Below are 13062 nucleotides of genomic sequence, written 5' to 3' on the forward strand. Positions count from 1 at the left end.
AGATGGCCTTTCATATTATGAATGCTGGAGAGTGATCACTGATACTATTTTGGAGAGTCCCTGAGGTGGTATTTTTTTCTGGGTCAGAGACCAAGATCCAATCCAAGATAGAGCCTTTGTCTACCTTTGTATTGTGTCTAGTGATATCAGAGATTAATTGTGTATAGATGTGAAGGTTAATATCAGTCGAGGGGTTTTAGTGGATATATCTAGCCAGCTGATATTGATGTCACCTAGGATGATGGTTTCATTTGTTACATTGCTTGTTGTCCAGGCAAGAATGTCTTCAAGAATAGGAGTATTATTGCCTGGGGGGATGTATAGGACTACTATGCAAAGGGTTTTGCACTTGTTAAGTTTTAGGAAGGTTACTAATAGCTTTGCTGTGGAGAAGTGGGAAAGAGGCTTGGAGTATGGAATTACTGTGAAGGAGTTAGGGAATAGTAAGGAGATGCCATCATCTTTTTTATGTAGTCCATCATTTCTAAGGCAGGAGTAGTTTGAGGGTAAAAATTCAGAGTCTTTAATGGAGGATTTTAGCCAGGTTTCAGTGATAGCAGTAAAGTCTGGTTTATGTTGATTTAGCCATGCATGCAGTAGGGGGTTTTGTTTCTAATGCTTTGGAGATTAATAGTTGTGACGTTTAGGGATTTTGTGGAGCTGGGGGAGTTGGGAGAGGGAAGATAAGGGCCAGGCTTGGGATGTATATCACCACAAAGGACAGGTTCTGTGAGAGCAGGGATATATGTAGGAATAGTTTTCTTTTTTAGTAGCTGAAAGTACTTGAAGTTATGGTTGCAAGGGTGGTTGTGGTTTGGGGAGAGATGATTAGCTTCTTTATTAGTAGTAATTTACTAATATAAAGAGAGGAGCAGATGGCAGAGTAGCTGGGGCGCTTGTGTGAGTGGATTGATGTAGTAGGGGAGGGTATGGGAGGTTTGTAGTTTGTTTGAAATTATGATAATTTGTGAAGAAAGAGAGGAAGATAGAATGAAAAGAAAACTGTTCAGTGTAAAAGACATGGCTGTTAAAGTTGTGATGAAAGAGGTTATGGTAATAGTTGTGAGTTGTGAGAGAGGTATGGTAGGTGAGGTAGGGTATAGTTGTGAGAGAGGTATGGTAGGTAAGGTAGGGTATAGGGAGAGGAGAGGCAAGGTCAAGAGTGGTGCAGTTGGTTATTGGGGTCAGTAGCTGTGGGGTTGGGGTTAGAGGAAGGGTGTGGAGTGGGGAAGGAGGGATGTTTGGGAGAGAGGGAGGAGAGAGATAGTAAAAAAGTGTGTATGTATGGTGGATAGAGATGATTAGTGTGGAGGTGTGTGGAGGTGGAGTGTTGTTGCCAGTATTGAGATTAGAACCTCTACCTATCTAGTTATTAATGCTATAGTGTAACAAAGTTATCAGACGCTCCATGGAGTTTACATAAATAATCAGCCCTGGCAAGTCTCAAACCCAGGACCCCATACACTATAGTGTAGAGCAGTGTACCACTACACCGTTTGAGCTAAATGAATGGACTGCATGATTGGAGAAATGGTGGATAGGAGGGGCTAAGGATAACTATAAGTGTAATTGAAGTGGGGGTGGGTGGGAATGGGGGTAGGGTAGCAAGAGGAGGCAGAAGAGCCAAAAAAAAAAACAGTCAAGCACGGGATAGCAGGTAAGCTATGTGTAATAGGGCTACAAGACAACCTTTGGAGCAGAGAACTGCGTGAGAGAGGGCAGCTTATGTTCCCAAGCTTAGTGGTCTGTAGTACTTATAAATATGGAGAAAATGGCAGCGAGCTGTACTAGGAGCTTTTTTAGTCTTGTTTTGCTTATTTTTTGTTTTGTATTGGGTTGATATATATAGTAGTCTTCACAGGGGATTATGTAATATGTGTTAGTTTTGCATACCCTTCTGTTGCCATCTAGTGGTGTCTAAAGGCAATGACACCTTGATCAACTAAAAGTTAAAAAATACACCTGGGAGACTGAGTGGGGAATAGGGAAGACTTCAGGGTCTGCTAGTATGCAAGCCACTAATTACACAGCAATTTAATTTAGAAATAGCATATCACTGTAGGCTGGCAACTACACTGTGGGGCAGGTTGGAAGGCTCTTGCTTGAAGTCCAGCCATAGATTAGCAGCTAATATTGCAGAGAATAGAGGCCAAGCAAAAACTGTAGGATGCAGATAGTGATGGAAGGGCAGCCTGGGTTGGAGGGAGCTTCCTTAAAAACTGTGGGTCTTTGCCTCATCCATGGCTTTGGTGATTCTTTCGAAGAAGACAACCATGTTTAACAGACATGATTTTCCTTTGACAAAACCAACTGGGTGGGGTCAAGTGTTTTGAGGTTGCCAGTGTCCTTGTTTATAAGGTCTGTGATAATGCATTCTATGGCCTTGCAGATCAGGCTAGTTAGGCCGATGGGCCTATAATAGCCTCGGTCAGTGGACGCTCCACCTTTGTGTGGTGGGTTGACAGTGGCTGTCCTCCATTTGGCTGGGATGAAGCCAGTTCTCAGGCTTTGGTTGAATAGGGTGCCAATTGGTGCTGAGAGCTCTTGCCTGACTTTATGTAGGATGCAGCCAGTGATGTTGTCAGGTCCCATGGAGGCTGTACTTTTTTACCTTTGAGAGGGCATTGAAAACCTGCTGTCTGGTGATGAGGGAGGGGGCAGGTGCTGGGGATGTCCTGGTTTACTGATGGGGAGGCAGGGGGATGAAGTATTCACTGAACCTGTCTGCCAGCAGGTTAGCTATTTCTATGACATTTGTGTATGTGGTGTTCTTAGTCACCAGTTTAGAGCAGATTTGGGTATTATGTTTGAGACTGCAGACATACGTGAAGAAGGCCTTATGATTGTCCTTAAAGGATGTGGTCAATTTGGACTCAGTTAGCCTTTGAGGATTTCACCAGTGACCTTATTTGCTTACTTATTTATTTCTACAACCTATACTTGAAATTCAAGCATTGACATAAATAACTAAAGAGAATTTAAATAATCTCTCAAAACATAAAAATGCACACTAACCTGTAGCATCCTTCAGTAGGCTTGTGAATGTGCATCACAATGTTTTACTGGAGCCATGTTTTTGTGTGAAGAGGACCATTGTTTCAACTGAGCCAGAAGGAAAACCTACCCAGTATCTAAGCAATAAAATATTGCCATAATCACTACCACAGGTGGAGTCCAAAATCAGGTTTCACAACTACCTAAGAAAAATAGTTGTAAACTCACTGTCACTGTCCACAAAAGGAAAACACATTAAATGTTGTATATAAAAATACCAAACTAATAAGACACACTAAAACTTTCAAAAATGACAACATCATCTCAGTTGAGCTAAAATATTGTAGAGCAATGCAGAAAGAATGTGATAAACTTCCTGGAAAAACAGACTCCCTACCAATCAGGAAAAAAATGCCCAGTTAACAATGTAAATAACACCCCATCCACAAATCAAACACAGACACACACACACACACACACACACACACACACACACACACACACACACACACACACACACACACACACACACACACACTCTATCAACCACAGGGAGGACACACAGACTCTGCACTGAAGGCGCTCCAGCCGAGATTCGAACTAGGGAACCTCTTGCTGTGAGGCAACAATGCTAACCACTGCACACCATGGCCGACATAAAGCTCTGTGCTGTGTAAACCTTACAAACATGGAAACAAGAAGTACATCATATACATACTTTTCTAGTTAAAATTCTCCAGTAATTACACCAAACAGAAGAGAGCCCATTAATAATACACAGTTTAAATAAGAATCTCTCAAAAATAAAAATGTTCACTTACCTGTAATGTCCAAGTGTGTATTCTAAGCAAGCCAAATTAATTCTTCTAGCAGCCTTCTCCTACAAAGCTGAAAGTGAATGCTTCTGCAAATGACTTGCACAGACTCTACATAATAGCTTAAACAGCAGAAGAAAGCCATTATCTGTAAAATGTACTCAACAATTCAAGTCACATATAGCAAATCATGGCAGTCATTTGTAGTCCCACTGTCACCAACCACAAAAAGTAAAATTCTTAAAGTAGTCCATCCATCCATCCACAACCCCTTTTCCCATTTTTGCCTATGGGGTCAGGGTGTCACTTTAACAGTGATAATCATCTAGAGCCAAGGTTTACACCACCGTGTGGCCAGCCCTTTATGAAAAAAAAGGCAGCACTTACCTCTCATCCAACCTTCTGCTATGACTGAGAGCTCCACAATTGGACTGAATTCTGTAGAAAATGACGCACTTATTATTTCATAAAAAACAGCATACCCACCTCCAAACAATTAAGCCAAGTGTTGTCTATCCACAGGATGCACCTAGACAATATCTGACTTTATTACTTTGTGATAAATGGATGAACAGATTACACTGGTTAACACGTTCAAATAAATACTTACATTGAAATGAATAAGACATTTTAAACAACTCAGCGTTTAAACCCCTTATTCAGTGAAATGAAAATCACTACCAAGCCAGAAACCAATGCACTTAGCACCTCATCAAGTTGAATATGGTCATTTTCATCTCTGCTGGCATCCATTGTTTAATGCAGTATGTCCAAGATCAAAAACACTTGACATATAACCAAGGATGACTAGAGCAATTTTAGAATAGTTAACATACAAATGAATTGACTCAGGCTTCTGTTATCACAAACTGAGAATTATGTAACTATTTCATATATATTTAGTCAACCTTTTAGTTAGTGTAACACACTTTAAGAAACTGTGAATTTTCAGTGGAGATTGACATCTGCAGCAGATGATAATAATGGTAAATATACAGTTTTAAGTGCCCTATTTATGGGCCTGTAACATTGGAGCAGCTATGAAAAAATAATTTCAGTGAAACTCTGTAGAAAGTACAGTTGTGTAAAATGTTACCATAACAGTACATGCTATAGTATTCTTCACATGTAGGATTCCCTGCTGTGGAAGCCCGATGTCTGGCAAGTCTACCAAAGACTTCCTGTTGCTTTTAAAGGTATGCCAAACATCACCTAAATGCTCCTTGAGTAGTGTAGGGCATAAAGGTGACGTTCAGGCTTACCATAATCAAAACTTCTTTCCCCAGTATGAACACCAGTCCAAGGAACCCGAGAGGAAATCTGTGCATCCAGGAAGAGAATGGAATAGGGGAAGGAGGAAGAGAGTGAATACTGCAGCAGTAAAGGGAAAGACATCTACCATTATGGTAAGATTTTACACAGCTGTACTATGTCCTTACATTCACTGCTGTAGAATTCTTAACATTTGGGAGAGTCCCACAGTTTAAGGTGAAATTAGGGAGAAGGAAGGAACAGAAGAGTCCCCTAAAAACATGAAGAATGGCACTAGCAAAACCAGCCCTAGCACTAGAGATACCATCCAACTTGTAGTGCTTAGTAAAGGTATGCAAAGAAGTCCAGGTAGCTGCTTCAGGAATATAATTAGTATCTAAACTCTTGAAAAAGCCCCAGAAAAAAACACAGCTCTAGTATAATGAGCCTTGACTGAAGAAGGAAGGCTCTTGCTACGAAAATTGTAACAAAATTAAATAGTCTTAGAAGTCCAAGAAGAAATAATTTGCTTGGATACAGCAAGTCCCAATGATCTAGGATGAATAGAAACAAATAACTGATTAGATTTTCTTATAGCCTTAGTCTTATCCAAATAAACCATGAGTTGCCTATGCACATCCAAAGTATGCAGCACCCTCTCACTGTCAGTTTGCAGAGGGGTGGGGGAAGTGGTCAGATTAATAAACTGATTAAGTGATAGCTCATTGGGCATGTTAGGCATAAAAGAAGGGTTAGTGCACAAGGACATCCTGTCCTCATGAAAGACCAAAAAGGGCGGACAAGCCATAAGGGCCTGCAACTCAGGCACCCATCTTGTAGAAGTAAGAGTTAACAGGAGAACCATTTTCCAGGAACAATGTTGCAAAGAAGTTGAAACAGCAGGTTCAAAAGGAGCCTGAGTCAACTTCTCCAAAACAAAATGAAGATCCCAGGGAGGAGGAACAGGCTTCCTAGGAGGTCTAATATTAAGGATGCCTTTAAGAAATTGCTTCACCTCAAACCTAGAAGCTAAAGGAGAAGAAAAAGGCACACAAGCAGAGACAGCTGATAAGTGGGCCTTAATAGAAGAATAGGCCAAACCAGCATTGAGCAACTCACACAAATAAGAGAGAACCAAAGGAGCATCCTTAGTAAGTGGATCCAGGTTACGAGAGAGACACCAAATAGAAAACCTCTTCCATTTGGTTAAGTAGAATTGCCTAGTAGTAGGTTTCCTGGCCTCCTGCAGGACTTGCAGCACGTCCTCAGAAAGGAGGTATCTAAGAAGAATTAAAATCCTATTACCCACAGTGTCAGTTGAAGAATGGATAGGTGGGGATGGATGAGAGAAACCTTGTTCTGTGTGTGCAGATCCACCCTGTTAGGTAATGTGTGATGATTCCCCCTGGGTAGATGCAGAATAGGGAACCAGTGCTTTTTGCAGCCAAAATGGAGTCACCAACAAGATTTAGGGAGTTTCCTGTTGAATTTTGAACAGGACTTTTGGAGTGAGAGGAAGGGGTGGGAATGCATTAAAAAACATCCCCTTCCAAGAGAACGAGAGGGTGTCCACCTTCCATACCAGAGGACCTTGGGACTCTGCTGCAAAACAGAAGAAGTGGTCTGTTCAGAGTGGAGACAAAAAGATCCACTTGAGAAGTACCCCACAGGTGGATAATGCCTAGAAACACATCCCTGTGAAGCATCCATTCATGGGGTTGAGTTAAGGATCTTCTAAGAGTGTCTGCCACAATGTTCTGACCAGAAGGGATATAAACTGCTTGAAGAGTCACTTGATACTTGACAGCCAGATCCCATACCAGAAGTGCCAACCGGCAAAGAAGATAAGAGCTTGTTCCTCCCTATTTGTTGATATATCACATCACTGTGGTATTGTCTGTGAACACCTTGAGAGGCCCTGGAGAGAAAAGAGGATAAAAGGCCTGAAGAGCCAGCAGAAGACCTCTCATCCCTTTGACATTGACATGCTCCTTCTCCTGATAAAGCAACCACGCCCCATGTATCTTTAGGGAGCCAAATGTTACCCCCAATCTCATGTCTGAGGCATCTGTGAACAATTCCTGAGAGGGGAAGAGGGGGATGAAAAACCCAGAGCTCTCAGAAACTCTCTGTCTGTAATGGAAGCCAGAAGAAGAGTGTGGAAGAAAGAAGTGAGAGTTAAGGCCATTTGAGGGTGCAGGGATGCAAGCATTGGCACTGTCTGAATCCTATATCCCAGAAAACCATGATCCTGAAAAGGAGTCAGGGAAAACTTTTTGGAATTTATAGTGAACCCCAGGCTCTGAAGAAGGGAAATGGCAAGTATGAAGATTTTGCAAAAGGGTCTCTGGAGAGGACAGGTTGTCTAAGTAAGGAAATATTTGGATCCATTGAAGCCTGTAAAAAAAGATCACAGGAGCAAGGCATTTGGTGGACACTCTCTGGGTAGTAGAAAGGCCAAAGAGCAAAGCAGAGAACTGAAAATACCAGGAAGCAACAGAGAAATGCAAAAACTTTCTGAAAAGAGGATGGATCAGAATATGGAGTTAAGCATCCTTGAGATCCACAGACATCATATAGGCCCGAGCGAGCAAGACAAGAAACAGAATCTGAAGGGAAAACATCCAAAAGGAAGGCACTTTATTTATTTACTTATTTATTTATTGTTATTTGTTAACCGAGTTGGTACAACTGAGCCAGTTGCCCATTTTCAGTGGAGACCTGAGGACAAAAGCTCCAATTACAATTACAGTCATTCCAAAAAGAAGTTAGATGCCAAAAAGAATTTATACAACATAAGATGTTAACACAATTACATTGTTTTGTACAGGTTTTTCTATAAATGGATTTATGTACTTTTAGAAAAGTGTTTAGATGAAAGAGGTCTAGAATAGGTCTCCAAGTGCCCTCTTTTCTGGACACTAGAAACAGTCTGGAGTAGAACCCTTTCCCCTTTTGGGACACAGGTACCTCTTGAATAGTACCCTGAGACAAGAGATTTTGAAGAAACTCTGGTAAAAAAATGGAAGTTGTTCCTGAGGAGGCTGAGGATTGCCCATAAAAGGAGGATGGGATTTCCATAATATGAAGTAACCCTGACAGATGGATCGACAGAACTCGGGAATCCTGAGTGATTTCAAGCCAAACAGGAAGAGAAAGAGGAATGTGGCTGGGAATACATGGATAATCATACAGCACCAGGTTTGTCTGGAAAGTAAGGCTTCAGAATCTTTAAACTGAGTAACCTTAGCAGGAGGAGCCCATTTGCCACTCTTCTTGCCTTTAGTAGAAGGCAAGATTGCCTATGAGCAAAGGCAGGCATAGCAGAGCAGTTTCTCTGAAATTTAGGCACCAGAGAAACAAACTCATGTTTAAACTCCTGTAAGGCCTTGCTCTTGTCCTGAAGGGACTTAAAAAAAAAAACAGCAGCAACTTCCCCCAAACAAAAGTTTAGAATCCAGAAGAGCACCCAACAACTTAGCTTTAATATCATAAGGTAGAGGTTGACACCTACACCAAGAATACTTCCTTATCAATGAACCAAAAATAGCAGCCCTAGAAGAGGCATCCACTGCATCATAACTACATTTAATAGAATGATGAAAGACTTGAGAGGATGTCCGTAGCAAGGAAAGAACAGAAGTTTTACCCTCAGAGCCTGGAAAATCAGAAATAAGTTGGCAGGCCTGAGAAAGAAGAGCCAACACACACCTAGACACATGGGTCTGATAATAGCCCTAAAAGCTAGGGTAGCAGATGTGTAAACCTTATTACCTGGCCTTTCCAAAGTTTTGCTGTCTTTGCCAGAAGGTAATAAGTTGGACAAAGTAATTGAGACAGCTTATCAGATGCTATAGACACCACAGAGGAGTCAACAGCTGGACATTTATACAAAAAGCAACAATCCTCGGGTACCCTATAAAACCTATAAGGTTTCTTGAGAGCAGGGTGCAAAGAGTCAGGTGCATGAGAGGCATTGAAAAAAGCATCCAGCAAAGCAGCCAAAACAGGAGGAACAGCTGCAGATTTAGGAGATTCTAAGTGCAACAACTCATAGTACCTCTTATGGATATCAGAAACCTGAGCACAATCCCACTTAAAAAATCTATCATTCTAGATAGTGTGTCCCCAAAAGAAATTTCCTCAAAATGACCATCAAGACTAATAGATTCCTCCTTCTCTGACCCAAACTCCAAAGGAGAAGGAATTTGAGTAGCATAAGTCAGGGATTCATCAACAGAAACCAGCTCACCCCTAGAAGGATCCTGTTTTCTAGGACTTTTAAGGGGAGTAGAGGACCAAGGAGGATCAGGAGCTGAAACCCCTTAAGGATGCTTTAAGAGCATTAAGCAGAAAAAATACCCCAAGTGAAGGATTGCCACTCATTTTGTGGATCCCTAGGAGCAGAAGAAACATGTTTAATTTTTTTTGTTTCTTTTTTAAGCGGACACCCCCTCCAGAAAACTAAAAAGGCTCAGACCCAGGATGGCAATTGAGAACCATAGTAAAAACGTCTCCCCCAACTAAAAACTGAGGAACTCCTCTAGGCCCCTTGGAAAAGATCAACCATGGTTCCCCCTGAACGTCTGAGACGGATGCCTGCAAAACCTCTTTGGACATGCTGCTTGCTGGATCCTCACCAGCCTCCAACAAGGTCATGGCAGAGAAATCTGACAACACAGCTGGGCAAGCCTCCAGGTTTGTAATGACCTCAAGAGAAATACCTGGCAGAGGCTGGACAAAGAGAAGATTCTGGTTATACCCTTTACATCTTCTTCTTCCCTAATGCCTGACCCTTGGGGTGGGAGATTCCTTCCATTGTATCTTTAGCGAGAAGCTTAAGATGCTGGTTTTCAAGATACAAGGAAAGGGAAGAAAGTCCTACTGGGAAGGGTTTTCGGGAAGAGCGCCTGACAGATTGAACAAGACGTATGGTCATGAGAAGCTTCTAGGCAAAAAAGACACTTGTGGTAGTCTTTGTGGGGAATCTGTGTCCCACACCTGCATTTGCCCTTCCTGGATGACATTAATCCCAAAGAACTCACAAAAAAGGCAAGAAAAAACAAACCCCCCAACAGGGTACTCATCTACAACTGCAAAGTCAGAGAACATGCGTAGGTGGTTAATGGAGAATGAAAATGCATTCAACTGATAGAAAATGGATGCAGGTAAACAAACTGATGGTGAAAAAATATGTTTGGACTGGCAACAAAGAAGTTCTGATTATGGTAAGCCTGAACGTCACCTTTATGCCATACGCTGCTCAAGGAGCATTTAGATGAAATTCAGCATACCTTTAAAAGCAACAGGAAGTCTTTGTTAGACTGGCCAGACATCAGGCTGCTGTGGCAGGGAATCCCATATGTGAAGAGTACTGCAGCAGTGAATGTAAGGACATCCACAAATATCAGATGCATAACAGGAGAGTTGTAGAAATAGAGACTGGCATGAGAGGAAACACATTCATTTTAATGATGCACTTCCCCTACAAGAACCAAAACCTCTAAAAGTATGAGTTGGGTTAAGCTTACAGAAACTGGCATCTCAAGATGGTCTGAAACACAAAAGCAAAAAGTACATTAAAGTATTTTGACCGATATACTTGATATTTTTGAAGTGGCCATGTAAAAACATTATTTTCTTGCAGTTCACTCACCAGTGCATGCACTGTCTATAAAAACACCATACATATATCGTTTGTCAAAATCTAGACAGACTCGAAAAAAATCTCAGCCTTTGACGCAGACAAGGCAGCGCATACTCATTCTCCACTCACACATACTGCAAGTCCATGCTGGTCACACAAGAGTCACCAGGAAAGCAGGCCTAAGCATGTAAGGCCCACTAACTCAGCTTCCATACAGGCATGTGACTTAGTCATATGTCACAAGTTCATACATACAGGCATGTGACTTAGTCATATGTCACAGGTTCATACATACAGCCACCTTACTTATTCATATGTCACAGGTTCATAAGAGTTACATTTTTGCTTTGTCAGTACCCACCCTTAAGCCTTTCCTTCCTTTTCAAAGAGGGCCAGGTCAGTCATGCCAGGGGTGAATTTATGAATACCCAACCAGTTATCCTTTATAAATGCACACAGTGTGTCACACTGCTTAACTTGGACAGTTAGTTTGCTCCAGAGAGATGGGTATTGTGATGGTGTGAGATAGTCCCATCTTTGCCAGGGAGAGTGAAGCAGTGTGTGTCTGTGTAACATGTGCCAGCATGACTGGCTGGAGTTTTGTAAGTAACTGTAAATTACCGTGTGTAGCATATGCCAGCATGATTAGCTAGATATTTGTAAATAAGTTTATCTTTTGACTATCACACTGATTTGTGCAGTTGCTTGTATGTCAAACAGGATTGTTATAACTGATCACATTTATATGTTTTAACAGAGAATTCTGAAGGGAAGAGTAGACGTTTTAGAAAATATTCTATATCTTTCAAATGTTGCAGCAAATCTTAGTAAAATACTGAATGTGTATTGTGCCAGGGTCAGCTGACCCAAATGTGATGTCATTCTGTGGCCAGTGCTGTGAGAGTAGAATTCTCACAGCAGCTGTTTATTTACTTTTCAAAAACTGATATAAAAAGTGATGTAAGTCAGTTAAAGTCTGTTGCTGGGTTCAGTTTGAACAGGAGAGGCAACAGCCAGAAGTGGTGCAGAATTGCTCATCTCACCTTGTTGAAGTAAGAATATAATCTTGCCTTGCTGAATTGATTAATTTAGATGGGAACAGTTATTCTTTAGATAGTCAGGTAACTACAATTAGTTAATTAGAGTTTTTTTCTAAAATCAGTGTGATCTATCCAACTGTGCTATGTTTATACTTCATGTGATTGAAACTCTGTTTTCTGGAATCAAATATTCAGTACTTTCATGTTTCAAATCTTACTTCTTATTATTAAATACTTTATTACCTTTCATTGTGGCTGGTCATTTAGAGAATACTTTTAATATTTTGAGAGTGCTTCTGCTTATTTTAGTAACACCAAAGCCACTTCGAAAAACCTTACTGCTTTGGTCACATGCTACCATTTGTATTAATATTTACTTTACTCAGTATAATTGAATACCCCTTTTAAAGAGCATTGTGGTTTCTGACACATGCAGCCATTGCCTTATAATTTGGGTAAAGGGACACAGAGAGTAAATCTGTGTCAGTCTTACCCAGGAATGTGTGTGTATATATGTGAAATCAAATACTTGTGTGTGTGTGTGTGTGTGTGTGTGTGTGTGTGTGTGTGTGTGTGTGTGTGAGATACTTATAACTGGGACACAGTGCTCTGAAATGGTTAGTGTGGAGTCTCATTTGGGGTCTGGAGTGAAGCATATATTTTATTTATTTATTTTATTTACATTTGTTTACCAGGAAATTCCAACTGGATGCGGGTCCTTTATCAGTGGATGCCCGGGGAGAAAAGCTCCACATGATGTATATGATAAATAGAGATACAAAGTTGCAGCAATAGTAAACATCATTACAGGTTGTTGGCTTTAATACAATAACAAGATATTGATTCTCAACAGTATATACAGTAAATGTTGCAAGTTAAGATAGTTTCTTGTTTATAATTTTAGTAACAAAGTTGTGTCAGACAAGATGTTAAAGTATGTAAAGACAACTAGCTATTTCTGACTGAGGTTAGTAGTGGCAGTAATATAGTTGGGTTAAGAGTCTAGGTGGGGATAAGGTAAGGGTGGGGGTGTTAGTCTGGATTATAGGTTAGGTTCATAGATTAGTACTAGGCTAAGTGCCCTTGTGGGCCATTTTAAGCCTAGCCAATTGCCCCATGTGAGAACCAAACCCTGCACCTTGTGACCAAACCCTGCACCTTGTGTCTGTAAGGTAAACACCTTAACCATTATGCCAGCCTCCCATCCCATCCCAGAACAAGGACAAAGCCAGTGCAAATTTAAGTAGAATTTGAGCGCAGTCATGAAAAGGCTTCTGGAAGGTAGAGTAGTTATAGAGGGTGGAAGATTGTTCCA

This window comes from Protopterus annectens, chromosome 3.part1 (assembly GCF_019279795.1).
Source record: "Protopterus annectens isolate FY-2018-M chromosome 3.part1, PAN1.0, whole genome shotgun sequence".
Taxonomy (NCBI): Eukaryota; Metazoa; Chordata; order Ceratodontiformes; family Protopteridae; genus Protopterus; species Protopterus annectens.